Consider the following 16091-nt stretch of genomic DNA (forward strand, 5'->3'; position numbering starts at 1 on the left):
ACATCCACAGTGCTCCCATAATAACAGTGATATCCACAGTGCTCCCATAATAACAGTGACATCCACAGTGCTCCCATAATAACAGTGATATCCACAGTGCCCCATAATAACAGTGATATCCACAGTGCCCCCATAATAACAGTGATATCCACAGTGCTCCCATAATAACAGTGATATCCACAGTGCCCCCATAATAACAGTGACATCCACAGTGCTCCCATAATAACAGTGATATCCACAGTGCTCCCATAATAACAGTGATATCCACAGTGCTCCCATAATAACAGTGATATCCACAGTGCTCCCATAATAACAGTGACATCCACAGTGCTCCCATAATAACAGCGACATCCACAGTGCTCCCATAATAACAGCGACATCCACAGTGCTCCCATAATAACAGTGACATCCACAGTGCTCCCATAATAACAGTGATATCCACAGTGCTCCCATAATAACAGTGACATCCACAGTGCTCCCATAATAACAGTGATATCCACAGTGCTCCCATAATAACAGTGATATCCACAGTGCTCCCATAATAACAGCGACATCCACAGTGCCCCCATAATAACAGTGATATCCACAGTGCTCCCATAATAACAGTGATATCCACAGTGCTCCCATAATAACAGTGATATCCACAGTGCTCCCATAATAACAGTGACATCCACAGTGCCCCCATAACAGTGACATCCACAGTGCACCCATAATAACAGTGACATCCACAGTGCTCCCATAATAACAGTGATATCCACAGTGCCCCCATAACAGTGACATCCACAGTGCACCCATAATAACAGTGACATCCACAGTGCTCCCATAATAACAGTGATATCCACAGTGCTCCCATAATAACAGTGATATCCACAGTGCTCCCATAATAACAGTGACATCCACAGTGCCCCCATAACAGTGACATCCACAGTGCACCCATAATAACAGTGACATCCACAGTGCTCCCATAATAACAGTGATATCCACAGTGCACCCATAATAACAGTGACATCCACAGTGCTCCCATAATAACAGTGACATCCACAGTGCCCCCATAATAACAGTGATATCCACAGTGCTCCATAATAACAGTGACATCCACAGTGCTCCCATAATAACAGTGACATCCACAGTGCTCCATAATAACAGTGATATCCACAGTGCTCCCATAATAACAGTGATATCCACAGTGCTCCATAATAACAGTGATATCCACAGTGCTCCCATAATAACAGTGACATCCACAGTGCTCCATAATAACAGTGATATCCACAGTGCTCCCATAATAACAGTGACATCCACAGTGCTCCCATAATAACAGTGACATCCACAGTGCTCCCATAATAACAGTGATATCCACAGTGCTCCCATAATAACAGTGACATCCACAGTGCCCCCATAACAGTGATATCCACAGTGCTCCCATAATAACAGTGATATCCACAGTGCCCCCATAATAACAGTGATATCCACAGTGCTCCCATAATAACAGTGACATCCACAGTGCTCCCATAATAACAGTGACATCCACAGTGCTCCCATAATAACAGTGACATCCACAGTGCTCCCATAATAACAGTGACATCCACAGTGCTCCCATAATAACAGTGACATCCACAGTGCTCCCATAATAACAGTGATATCCACAGTGCTCCCATAATAACAGTGATATCCACAGTGCTCCCATAATAACAGTGATATCCACAGTGCTCCATAATAACAGTGATATCCACAGTGCTCCCATAATAACAGTGATATCCACAGTGCTCCATAATAACAGTGATATCCACAGTGCTCCCATAATAACAGTGATATCCACAGTGCTCCATAATAACAGTGACATCCACAGTGCTCCCATAATAACAGCGACATCCACAGTGCTCCCATAATAACAGTGATATCCACAGTGCCCCCATAATAACAGTGATATCCACAGTGCTCCCATAATAACAGTGATATCCACAGTGCCCCCATAATAACAGTGACATCCACAGTGCTCCCATAATAACAGTGATATCCACAGTGCCCCCATAATAACAGTGATATCCACAGTGCTCCCATAATAACAGTGATATCCACAGTGCCCCCATAATAACAGTGACATCCACAGTGCCCCCATAATAACAGTGACATCCACAGTGCTCCCATAATAACAGTGACATCCACAGTGCTCCATAATAACAGTGATATCCACAGTGCTCCCATAATAACAGTGACATCCACAGTGCTCCCATAATAACAGTGATATCCACAGTGCTCCCATAATAACAGTGATATCCACAGTGCCCCCATAATAACAGTGACATCCACAGTGCCCCCATAATAACAGTGACATCCACAGTGCCCCCATAATAACAGTGACATCCACAGTGCTCCATAATAACAGTGATATCCACAGTGCTCCCATAATAACAGTGACATCCACAGTGCTCCCATAATAACAGTGATATCCACAGTGCTCCATAATAACAGTGATATCCACAGTGCTCCCATAATAACAGTGACATCCACAGTGCTCCATAATAACAGTGATATCCACAGTGCTCCCATAATAACAGTGACATCCACAGTGCTCCATAATAACAGTGATATCCACAGTGCCCCCATAATAACAGTGATATCCACAGTGCTCCCATAATAACAGTGATATCCACAGTGCTCCCATAATAACAGTGATATCCACAGTGCTCCCATAATAACAGCGACATCCACAGTGCTCCATAATAACAGTGACATCCACAGTGCTCCCATAATAACAGCGACATCCACAGTGCTCCATAATAACAGTGACATCCACAGTGCTCCCATAATAACAGCGACATCCACAGTGCTCCCATAATAACAGTGATATCCACAGTGCTCCCATAATAACAGTGATATCCACAGTGCTCCCATAATAACAGTGACATCCACAGTGCTCCCATAATAACAGTGACATCCACAGTGCTCCCATAATAACAGTGATATCCACAGTGCTCCCATAATAACAGCGACATCCACAGTGCCCCATAATAACAGTGATATCCACAGTGCCCCCATAATAACAGTGATATCCACAGTGCTCCCATAATAACAGTGACATCCACAGTGCTCCCATAATAACAGTGACATCCACAGTGCTCCCATAATAACAGCGACATCCACAGTGCCCCATAATAACAGTGATATCCACAGTGCCCCCATAATAACAGTGACATCCACAGTGCTCCCATAATAACAGCGACATCCACAGTGCTCCCATAATAACAGTGACATCCACAGTGCTCCCATAATAACAGTGATATCCACAGTGCTCCCATAATAACAGTGACATCCACAGTGCTCCCATAATAACAGTGACATCCACAGTGCTCCCATAATAACAGTGACATCCACAGTGCCCCCATAATAACAGTGACATCCACAGTGCCCCCATAATAACAGTGACATCCACAGTGCTCCCATAATAACAGTGACATCCACAGTGCTCCCATAATAACAGTGATATCCACAGTGCCCCCATAATAACAGCGACATCCACAGTGCTCCCATAATAACAGTGATATCCACAGTGCTCCCATAATAACAGTGACATCCACAGTGCCCCCATAATAACAGTGATATCCACAGTGCTCCCATAATAACAGTGACATCCACAGTGCTCCCATAATAACAGTGATATCCACAGTGCCCCCATAATAACAGCGACATCCACAGTGCTCCCATAATAACAGTGATATCCACAGTGCCCCCATAATAACAGTGACATCCACAGTGCTCCCATAATAACAGTGACATCCACAGTGCTCCCATAATAACAGTGACATCCACAGTGCCCCCATAATAACAGTGATATCCACAGTGCCCCCATAATAACAGTGACATCCACAGTGCTCCCATAATAACAGTGACATCCACAGTGCTCCCATAATAACAGTGATATCCACAGTGCCCCCATAATAACAGCGACATCCACAGTGCTCCCATAATAACAGTGATATCCACAGTGCTCCCATAATAACAGTGATATCCACAGTGCTCCCATAATAACAGTGATATCCACAGTGCTCCCATAATAACAGTGACATCCACAGTGCTCCCATAATAACAGTGACATCCACAGTGCCCCCATAATAACAGTGACATCCACAGTGCCCCCATAATAACAGTGACATCCACAGTGCCCCCATAATAACAGTGACATCCACAGTGCTCCCATAATAACAGTGACATCCACAGTGCTCCCATAATAACAGTGATATCCACAGTGCTCCCATAATAACAGTGACATCCACAGTGCCCCCATAATAACAGTGATATCCACAGTGCTCCCATAATAACAGTGACATCCACAGTGCTCCCATAATAACAGTGATATCCACAGTGCTCCCATAATAACAGTGACATCCACAGTGCTCCCATAATAACAGTGACATCCACAGTGCTCCCATAATAACAGTGATATCCACAGTGCTCCCATAATAACAGTGATATCCACAGTGCCCCCATAATAACAGTGATATCCACAGTGCCCCCATAATAACAGTGATATCCACAGTGCTCCCATAATAACAGTGACATCCACAGTGCTCCCATAATAACAGTGATATCCACAGTGCTCCCATAATAACAGTGATATCCACAGTGCTCCCATAATAACAGTGACATCCACAGTGCTCCCATAATAACAGTGATATCCACAGTGCTCCCATAATAACAGTGACATCCACAGTGCCCCCATAATAACAGCGACATCCACAGTGCTCCCATAATAACAGTGATATCCACAGTGCTCCCATAATAACAGTGACATCCACAGTGCCCCCATAATAACAGTGATATCCACAGTGCTCCCATAATAACAGTGACATCCACAGTGCTCCCATAATAACAGTGACATCCACAGTGCTCCCATAATAACAGTGATATCCACAGTGCTCCCATAATAACAGTGATATCCACAGTGCTCCCATAATAACAGTGATATCCACAGTGCTCCCATAATAACAGTGATATCCACAGTGCTCCCATAATAACAGTGACATCCACAGTGCTCCCATAATAACAGTGATATCCACAGTGCTCCCATAATAACAGTGACATCCACAGTGCTCCCATAATAACAGTGATATCCACAGTGCTCCCATAATAACAGTGATATCCACAGTGCTCCCATAATAACAGTGATATCCACAGTGCTCCCATAATAACAGTGATATCCACAATGCTCCCATAATAACAGTGACATCCACAGTGCTCCCATAATAACAGAGACATCCACAGTGCCCCCATAATAACAGTGATATCCACAGTGCTCCCATAATAACAGTGATATCCACAATGCTCCCATAATAACAGTGACATCCACAGTGCTCCCATAATAACAGAGACATCCACAGTGCCCCCATAATAACAGTGATATCCACAGTGCTCCCATAATAACAGTGACATCCACAGTGCTCCCATAATAACAGTGACATCCACAGTGCTCCCATAATAACAGTGACATCCACAGTGCTCCCATAATAACAGTGACATCCACAGTGCTCCCATAATAACAGTGACATCCACAGTGCTCCCATAATAACAGTGACATCCACAGTGCTCCCATAATAACAGTGACATCCACAGTGCTCCCATAATAACAGTGACATCCACAGTGCTCCCATAATAACAGTGATATCCACAGTGCTCCCATAATAACAGTGACATCCACAGTGCTCCCATAATAACAGTGATATCCACAGTGCTCCATAATAACAGTGATATCCACAGTGCTCCATAATAACAGTGATATCCACAGTGCTCCATAATAACAGTGATATCCACAGTGCTCCCATAATAACAGTGACATCCACAGTGCCCCCATAATAACAGTGACATCCACAGTGCTCCCATAATAACAGTGATATCCACAGTGCTCCCATAATAACAGCGACATCCACAGTGCTCCCATAATAACAGTGATATCCACAGTGCCCCCATAATAACAGCGACATCCACAGTACTCCCATAATAACAGTGACATCCACAGTGCTCCCATAATAACAGCGATATCCACAGTGCCCCCATAATAACAGCGACATCCACAGTACTCCCATAATAACAGTGACATCCACAGTGCTCCCATAATAACAGCGATATCCACAGTGCCCCCATAATAACAGTGATATCCACAGTGCTCCCATAATAACAGTGACATCCACAGTGCTCCCATAATAACAGTGATATCCACAGTGCCCCCATAATAACAGCGACATCCACAGTGCTCCCATAATAACAGTGATATCCACAGTGCTCCCATAATAACAGTGATATCCACAGTGCTCCCATAATAACAGTGATATCCACAGTGCTCCCATAATAACAGTGATATCCACAGTGCCCCCATAATAACAGTGATATCCACAGTGCTCCCATAATAACAGTGACATCCACAGTACTCCCATAATAACAGCGACATCCACAGTGCTCCCATAATAACAGTGATATCCACAGTGCTCCCATAATAACAGCGATATCCACAGTGCCCCCATAATAACAGTGATATCCACAGTGCTCCCATAATAACAGTGATATCCACAGTGCTCCCATAATAACAGTGACATCCACAGTGCTCCCATAATAACAGTGACATCCACAGTGCCCCCATAATAACAGTGACATCCACAGTGCTCCCATAATAACAGTGACATCCACAGTGCTCCCATAATAACAGTGACATCCACAGTGCTCCCATAATAACAGTGACATCCACAGTGCTCCCATAATAACAGTGACATCCACAGTGCTCCCATAATAACAGTGACATCCACAGTGCCCCCATAATAACAGTGACATCCACAGTGCCCCCATAATAACAGTGACATCCACAGTGCTCCCATAATAACAGTGACATCCACAGTGCTCCCATAATAACAGCGACATCCACAGTGCTCCCATAATAACAGTGACATCCACAGTGCCCCCATAATAACAGTGATATCCACAGTGCTCCCATAATAACAGTGACATCCACAGTGCCCCCATAATAACAGTGACATCCACAGTGCTCCCATAATAACAGTGACATCCACAGTGCTCCCATAATAACAGTGACATCCACAGTGCCCCCATAATAACAGTGATATCCACAGTGCTCCCATAATAACAGTGATATCCACAGTGCTCCCATAATAACAGTGATATCCACAGTGCCCCCATAATAACAGTGATATCCACAGTGCCCCCATAATAACAGTGATATCCACAGTGCCCCCATAATAACAGTGACATCCACAGTGCTCCCATAATAACAGTGATATCCACAGTGCTCCCATAATAACAGTGACATCCACAGTGCTCCCATAATAACAGTGACATCCACAGTGCTCCCATAATAACAGTGATATCCACAGTGCTCCCATAATAACAGTGATATCCACAGTGCCCCCATAATAACAGTGACATCCACAGTGCTCCCATAATAACAGTGATATCCACAGTGCTCCCATAATAACAGTGATATCCACAGTGCTCCCATAATAACAGTGATATCCACAGTGCTCCCATAATAACAGTGATATCCACAGTGCTCCCATAATAACAGTGATATCCACAGTGCCCCCATAATAACAGTGACATCCACAGTGCTCCCATAATAACAGTGATATCCACAGTGCTCCCATAATAACAGTGATATCCACAGTGCCCCCATAATAACAGTGACATCCACAGTGCTCCCATAATAACAGTGACATCCACAGTGCTCCCATAATAACAGTGACATCCACAGTGCTCCCATAATAACAGTGATATCCACAGTGCTCCCATAATAACAGTGATATCCACAGTGCCCCCATAATAACAGTGACATCCACAGTGCTCCCATAATAACAGTGATATCCACAGTGCTCCCATAATAACAGTGATATCCACAGTGCTCCCATAATAACAGTGATATCCACAGTGCCCCCATAATAACAGTGACATCCACAGTGCTCCCATAATAACAGTGATATCCACAGTGCTCCCATAATAACAGTGATATCCACAGTGCTCCCATAATAACAGTGATATCCACAGTGCTCCCATAATAACAGTGACATCCACAGTGCTCCCATAATAACAGCGACATCCACAGTGCTCCCATAATAACAGCGACATCCACAGTGCTCCCATAATAACAGTGACATCCACAGTGCTCCCATAATAACAGTGATATCCACAGTGCTCCCATAATAACAGTGACATCCACAGTGCTCCCATAATAACAGTGATATCCACAGTGCTCCCATAATAACAGTGATATCCACAGTGCTCCCATAATAACAGCGACATCCACAGTGCCCCCATAATAACAGTGATATCCACAGTGCTCCCATAATAACAGTGATATCCACAGTGCTCCCATAATAACAGTGATATCCACAGTGCTCCCATAATAACAGTGACATCCACAGTGCCCCCATAACAGTGACATCCACAGTGCTCCCATAATAACAGTGACATCCACAGTGCTCCCATAATAACAGTGATATCCACAGTGCCCCCATAACAGTGACATCCACAGTGCACCCATAATAACAGTGACATCCACAGTGCTCCCATAATAACAGTGATATCCACAGTGCTCCCATAATAACAGTGATATCCACAGTGCTCCCATAATAACAGTGACATCCACAGTGCCCCCATAACAGTGACATCCACAGTGCACCCATAATAACAGTGACATCCACAGTGCTCCCATAATAACAGTGATATCCACAGTGCACCCATAATAACAGTGACATCCACAGTGCTCCCATAATAACAGTGACATCCACAGTGCCCCCATAATAACAGTGATATCCACAGTGCTCCATAATAACAGTGACATCCACAGTGCTCCCATAATAACAGTGACATCCACAGTGCTCCATAATAACAGTGATATCCACAGTGCTCCCATAATAACAGTGATATCCACAGTGCTCCATAATAACAGTGATATCCACAGTGCTCCCATAATAACAGTGACATCCACAGTGCCCCCATAATAACAGTGATATCCACAGTGCTCCATAATAACAGTGATATCCACAGTGCTCCCATAATAACAGTGACATCCACAGTGCTCCCATAATAACAGTGACATCCACAGTGCTCCCATAATAACAGTGATATCCACAGTGCTCCCATAATAACAGTGACATCCACAGTGCCCCCATAACAGTGATATCCACAGTGCTCCCATAATAACAGTGATATCCACAGTGCCCCCATAATAACAGTGATATCCACAGTGCTCCCATAATAACAGTGACATCCACAGTGCTCCCATAATAACAGTGACATCCACAGTGCTCCCATAATAACAGTGACATCCACAGTGCTCCCATAATAACAGTGACATCCACAGTGCTCCCATAATAACAGTGACATCCACAGTGCTCCCATAATAACAGTGACATCCACAGTGCTCCCATAATAACAGTGACATCCACAGTGCTCCCATAATAACAGTGATATCCACAGTGCCCCCATAATAACAGTGACATCCACAGTGCCCCCATAATAACAGCGACATCCACAGTGCTCCCATAATAACAGTGATATCCACAGTGCTCCCATAATAACAGTGATATCCACAGTGCTCCCATAATAACAGTGATATCCACAGTGCTCCATAATAACAGTGATATCCACAGTGCTCCCATAATAACAGTGATATCCACAGTGCTCCATAATAACAGTGATATCCACAGTGCTCCCATAATAACAGTGATATCCACAGTGCTCCATAATAACAGTGATATCCACAGTGCTCCCATAATAACAGTGACATCCACAGTGCTCCATAATAACAGTGATATCCACAGTGCTCCCATAATAACAGCGACATCCACAGTGCTCCCATAATAACAGTGATATCCACAGTGCCCCCATAATAACAGTGATATCCACAGTGCTCCCATAATAACAGTGATATCCACAGTGCTCCCATAATAACAGTGATATCCACAGTGCTCCATAATAACAGTGATATCCACAGTGCTCCCATAATAACAGTGATATCCACAGTGCTCCATAATAACAGTGATATCCACAGTGCTCCCATAATAACAGTGATATCCACAGTGCTCCATAATAACAGTGATATCCACAGTGCTCCCATAATAACAGTGACATCCACAGTGCTCCCATAATAACAGTGATATCCACAGTGCCCCCATAATAACAGTGACATCCACAGTGCCCCCATAATAACAGTGACATCCACAGTGCTCCCATAATAACAGTGATATCCACAGTGCTCCCATAATAACAGTGATATCCACAGTGCTCCCATAATAACAGTGATATCCACAGTGCTCCATAATAACAGTGATATCCACAGTGCTCCCATAATAACAGTGATATCCACAGTGCTCCATAATAACAGTGATATCCACAGTGCTCCCATAATAACAGTGATATCCACAGTGCTCCATAATAACAGTGATATCCACAGTGCTCCCATAATAACAGTGACATCCACAGTGCTCCATAATAACAGTGATATCCACAGTGCTCCCATAATAACAGCGACATCCACAGTGCTCCCATAATAACAGTGATATCCACAGTGCCCCCATAATAACAGTGATATCCACAGTGCTCCCATAATAACAGTGATATCCACAGTGCCCCCATAATAACAGTGACATCCACAGTGCTCCCATAATAACAGTGATATCCACAGTGCCCCCATAATAACAGTGATATCCACAGTGCTCCCATAATAACAGTGATATCCACAGTGCCCCCATAATAACAGTGACATCCACAGTGCTCCATAATAACAGTGACATCCACAGTGCTCCATAATAACAGTGATATCCACAGTGCTCCCATAATAACAGTGACATCCACAGTGCTCCATAATAACAGTGATATCCACAGTGCTCCCATAATAACAGTGACATCCACAGTGCCCCCATAATAACAGTGATATCCACAGTGCTCCCATAATAACAGTGATATCCACAGTGCTCCCATAATAACAGTGATATCCACAGTGCTCCCATAATAACAGTGACATCCACAGTGCTCCCATAATAACAGTGATATCCACAGTGCTCCATAATAACAGTGATATCCACAGTGCTCCCATAATAACAGTGACATCCACAGTGCTCCATAATAACAGTGATATCCACAGTGCTCCCATAATAACAGTGACATCCACAGTGCTCCATAATAACAGTGATATCCACAGTGCCCCCATAATAACAGTGATATCCACAGTGCTCCCATAATAACAGTGATATCCACAGTGCTCCCATAATAACAGTGATATCCACAGTGCTCCCATAATAACAGCGACATCCACAGTGCTCCATAATAACAGTGACATCCACAGTGCTCCCATAATAACAGCGACATCCACAGTGCTCCCATAATAACAGTGATATCCACAGTGCTCCCATAATAACAGTGATATCCACAGTGCTCCCATAATAACAGTGACATCCACAGTGCTCCCATAATAACAGTGACATCCACAGTGCTCCCATAATAACAGTGATATCCACAGTGCTCCCATAATAACAGCGACATCCACAGTGCTCCCATAATAACAGTGATATCCACAGTGCTCCCATAATAACAGTGATATCCACAGTGCTCCCATAATAACAGTGATATCCACAGTGCCCCCATAATAACAGTGACATCCACAGTGCCCCATAATAACAGTGATATCCACAGTGCCCCCATAATAACAGTGATATCCACAGTGCTCCCATAATAACAGTGACATCCACAGTGCTCCCATAATAACAGTGACATCCACAGTGCTCCCATAATAACAGCGACATCCACAGTGCCCCATAATAACAGTGATATCCACAGTGCCCCCATAATAACAGTGACATCCACAGTGCTCCCATAATAACAGCGACATCCACAGTGCTCCCATAATAATAGTGACATCCACAGTGCTCCCATAATAACAGTGATATCCACAGTGCTCCCATAATAACAGTGACATCCACAGTGCTCCCATAATAACAGTGACATCCACAGTGCTCCCATAATAACAGTGACATCCACAGTGCCCCCATAATAACAGTGACATCCACAGTGCCCCCATAATAACAGTGACATCCACAGTGCTCCCATAATAACAGTGACATCCACAGTGCTCCCATAATAACAGTGACATCCACAGTGCTCCCATAATAACAGTGATATCCACAGTGCTCCCATAATAACAGTGACATCCACAGTGCCCCCATAATAACAGTGATATCCACAGTGCTCCCATAATAACAGTGACATCCACAGTGCTCCCATAATAACAGTGATATCCACAGTGCCCCCATAATAACAGCGACATCCACAGTGCTCCCATAATAACAGTGATATCCACAGTGCCCCCATAATAACAGTGACATCCACAGTGCTCCCATAATAACAGTGACATCCACAGTGCTCCCATAATAACAGTGACATCCACAGTGCCCCCATAATAACAGTGATATCCACAGTGCCCCCATAATAACAGTGACATCCACAGTGCTCCCATAATAACAGTGACATCCACAGTGCTCCCATAATAACAGTGATATCCACAGTGCCCCCATAATAACAGCGACATCCACAGTGCTCCCATAATAACAGTGATATCCACAGTGCTCCCATAATAACAGTGATATCCACAGTGCTCCCATAATAACAGTGATATCCACAGTGCTCCCATAATAACAGTGACATCCACAGTGCTCCCATAATAACAGTGACATCCACAGTGCCCCCATAATAACAGTGACATCCACAGTGCCCCCATAATAACAGTGACATCCACAGTGCCCCCATAATAACAGTGACATCCACAGTGCTCCCATAATAACAGTGACATCCACAGTGCTCCCATAATAACAGTGATATCCACAGTGCTCCCATAATAACAGTGACATCCACAGTGCCCCATAATAACAGTGATATCCACAGTGCTCCCATAATAACAGTGACATCCACAGTGCTCCCATAATAACAGTGATATCCACAGTGCTCCCATAATAACAGTGATATCCACAGTGCTCCCATAATAACAGTGATATCCACAGTGCCCCCATAATAACAGTGATATCCACAGTGCCCCCATAATAACAGTGATATCCACAGTGCTCCATAATAACAGTGACATCCACAGTGCTCCCATAATAACAGTGACATCCACAGTGCTCCCATAATAACAGTGACATCCACAGTGCTCCCATAATAACAGTGATATCCACAGTGCTCCCATAATAACAGTGACATCCACAGTGCTCCCATAATAACAGTGATATCCACAGTGCTCCCATAATAACAGTGATATCCACAGTGCTCCCATAATAACAGTGACATCCACAGTGCTCCCATAATAACAGTGATATCCACAGTGCTCCCATAATAACAGTGACATCCACAGTGCCCCATAATAACAGCGACATCCACAGTGCTCCCATAATAACAGTGATATCCACAGTGCTCCCATAATAACAGTGACATCCACAGTGCCCCCATAATAACAGTGATATCCACAGTGCTCCCATAATAACAGTGACATCCACAGTGCTCCCATAATAACAGTGACATCCACAGTGCTCCCATAATAACAGTGATATCCACAGTGCTCCCATAATAACAGTGATATCCACAGTGCTCCCATAATAACAGTGATATCCACAGTGCTCCCATAATAACAGTGATATCCACAGTGCTCCCATAATAACAGTGACATCCACAGTGCTCCCATAATAACAGTGATATCCACAGTGCTCCCATAATAACAGTGACATCCACAGTGCTCCCATAATAACAGTGATATCCACAGTGCTCCCATAATAACAGTGATATCCACAGTGCTCCCATAATAACAGTGATATCCACAGTGCTCCCATAATAACAGTGATATCCACAGTGCTCCCATAATAACAGTGACATCCACAGTGCTCCCATAATAACAGTGACATCCACAGTGCCCCATAATAACAGTGATATCCACAGTGCTCCCATAATAACAGAGACATCCACAGTGCCCCCATAATAACAGTGATATCCACAGTGCTCCCATAATAACAGTGACATCCACAGTGCTCCCATAATAACAGTGACATCCACAGTGCTCCCATAATAACAGTGACATCCACAGTGCTCCCATAATAACAGTGACATCCACAGTGCTCCCATAATAACAGTGACATCCACAGTGCTCCCATAATAACAGTGACATCCACAGTGCTCCCATAATAACAGTGATATCCACAGTGCTCCATAATAACAGTGATATCCACAGTGCTCCATAATAACAGTGATATCCACAGTGCTCCATAATAACAGTGATATCCACAGTGCTCCCATAATAACAGTGACATCCACAGTGCCCCCATAATAACAGTGACATCCACAGTGCTCCCATAATAACAGTGATATCCACAGTGCTCCATAATAACAGTGATATCCACAGTGCTCCATAATAACAGTGATATCCACAGTGCTCCCATAATAACAGTGACATCCACAGTGCCCCCATAATAACAGTGACATCCACAGTGCCCCCATAATAACAGTGACATCCACAGTGCTCCCATAATAACAGTGATATCCACAGTGCTCCCATAATAACAGTGATATCCACAGTGCTCCATAATAACAGTGATATCCACAGTGCTCCATAATAACAGTGATATCCACAGTGCTCCCATAATAACAGTGACATCCACAGTGCCCCCATAATAACAGTGACATCCACAGTGCCCCCATAATAACAGTGACATCCACAGTGCTCCCATAATAACAGTGACATCCACAGTGCTCCCATAATAACAGTGACATCCACAGTGCCCCCATAATAACAGTGACATCCACAGTGCCCCCATAATAACAGTGATATCCACAGTGCTCCCATAATAACAGTGATATCCACAGTGCTCCCATAATAACAGTGACATCCACAGTGCTCCCATAATAACAGCGACATTCACAGTCCTCCCATAATAACAGTGACATCCACAGTGCTCCCATAATAACAGTGATATCCACAGTGCTCCCATAATAACAGTGACATCCACAGTGCTCCCATAATAACAGTGACATCCACAGTGCCCCCATAATAACAGTGATATCCACAGTGCTCCCATAATAACAGTGATATCCACAGTGCTCCCATAATAACAGTGACATCCACAGTGCCCCCATAATAACAGTGACATCCACAGTGCTCCCATAATAACAGTGATATCCACAGTGCTCCCATAATAACAGTGACATCCACAGTGCTCCCATAATAACAGTGATATCCACAGTGCTCCCATAATAACAGTGACATCCACAGTGCTCCCATAATAACAGTGACATCCACAGTGCTCCCATAATAACAGTGACAGTGCATCCACAGTGCTCCCATAATAACAGTGATATCCACAGTGCTCCCATAATAACAGTGATATCCACAGTGCTCCCATAATAACAGTGATATCCACAGTGCTCCCATAATAACAGTGATATCCACAGTGCTCCCATAATAACAGTGACATCCACAGTGCTCCCATAATAACAGTGACATCCACAGTGCCCCCATAATAACAGTGATATCCACAGTGCTCCCATAATAACAGTGACATCCACAGTGCTCCCATAATAACAGTGACATCCACAGTGCTCCATAATAACAGTGATATCCACAGTGCTCCCATAATAACAGTGACATCCACAGTGCTCCCATAATAACAGAGACATCCACAGTGCCCCCATAATAACAGTGATATCCACAGTGCTCCCATAATAACAGTGACATCCACAGTGCCCCCATAATAACAGTGATATCCACAGTGCTCCCATAATAACAGTGATATCCACAGTGCTCCCATAATAACAGTGATATCCACAGTGCTCCCATAATAACAGTGATATCCACAGTGCTCCATAATAACAGTGACATCCACAGTGCTCCATAATAACAGTGACATCCACAGTGCTCCCATAATAACAGTGACATCCACAGTGCTCCCATAATAACAGTGACATCCACAGTGCTCCCATAATAACAGTGATATCCACAGTGCTCCCATAATAACAGTGACATCCACAGTGCCCCCATAATAACAGTGATATCCACAGTGCTC

Source organism: Phyllobates terribilis, unplaced genomic scaffold (assembly GCF_046119375.1).
Source record: "Phyllobates terribilis strain yellow unplaced genomic scaffold, ASM4611937v1 Scaffold_1651__1_contigs__length_237130, whole genome shotgun sequence".
NCBI classification, from domain to species: domain Eukaryota; kingdom Metazoa; phylum Chordata; class Amphibia; order Anura; family Dendrobatidae; genus Phyllobates; species Phyllobates terribilis.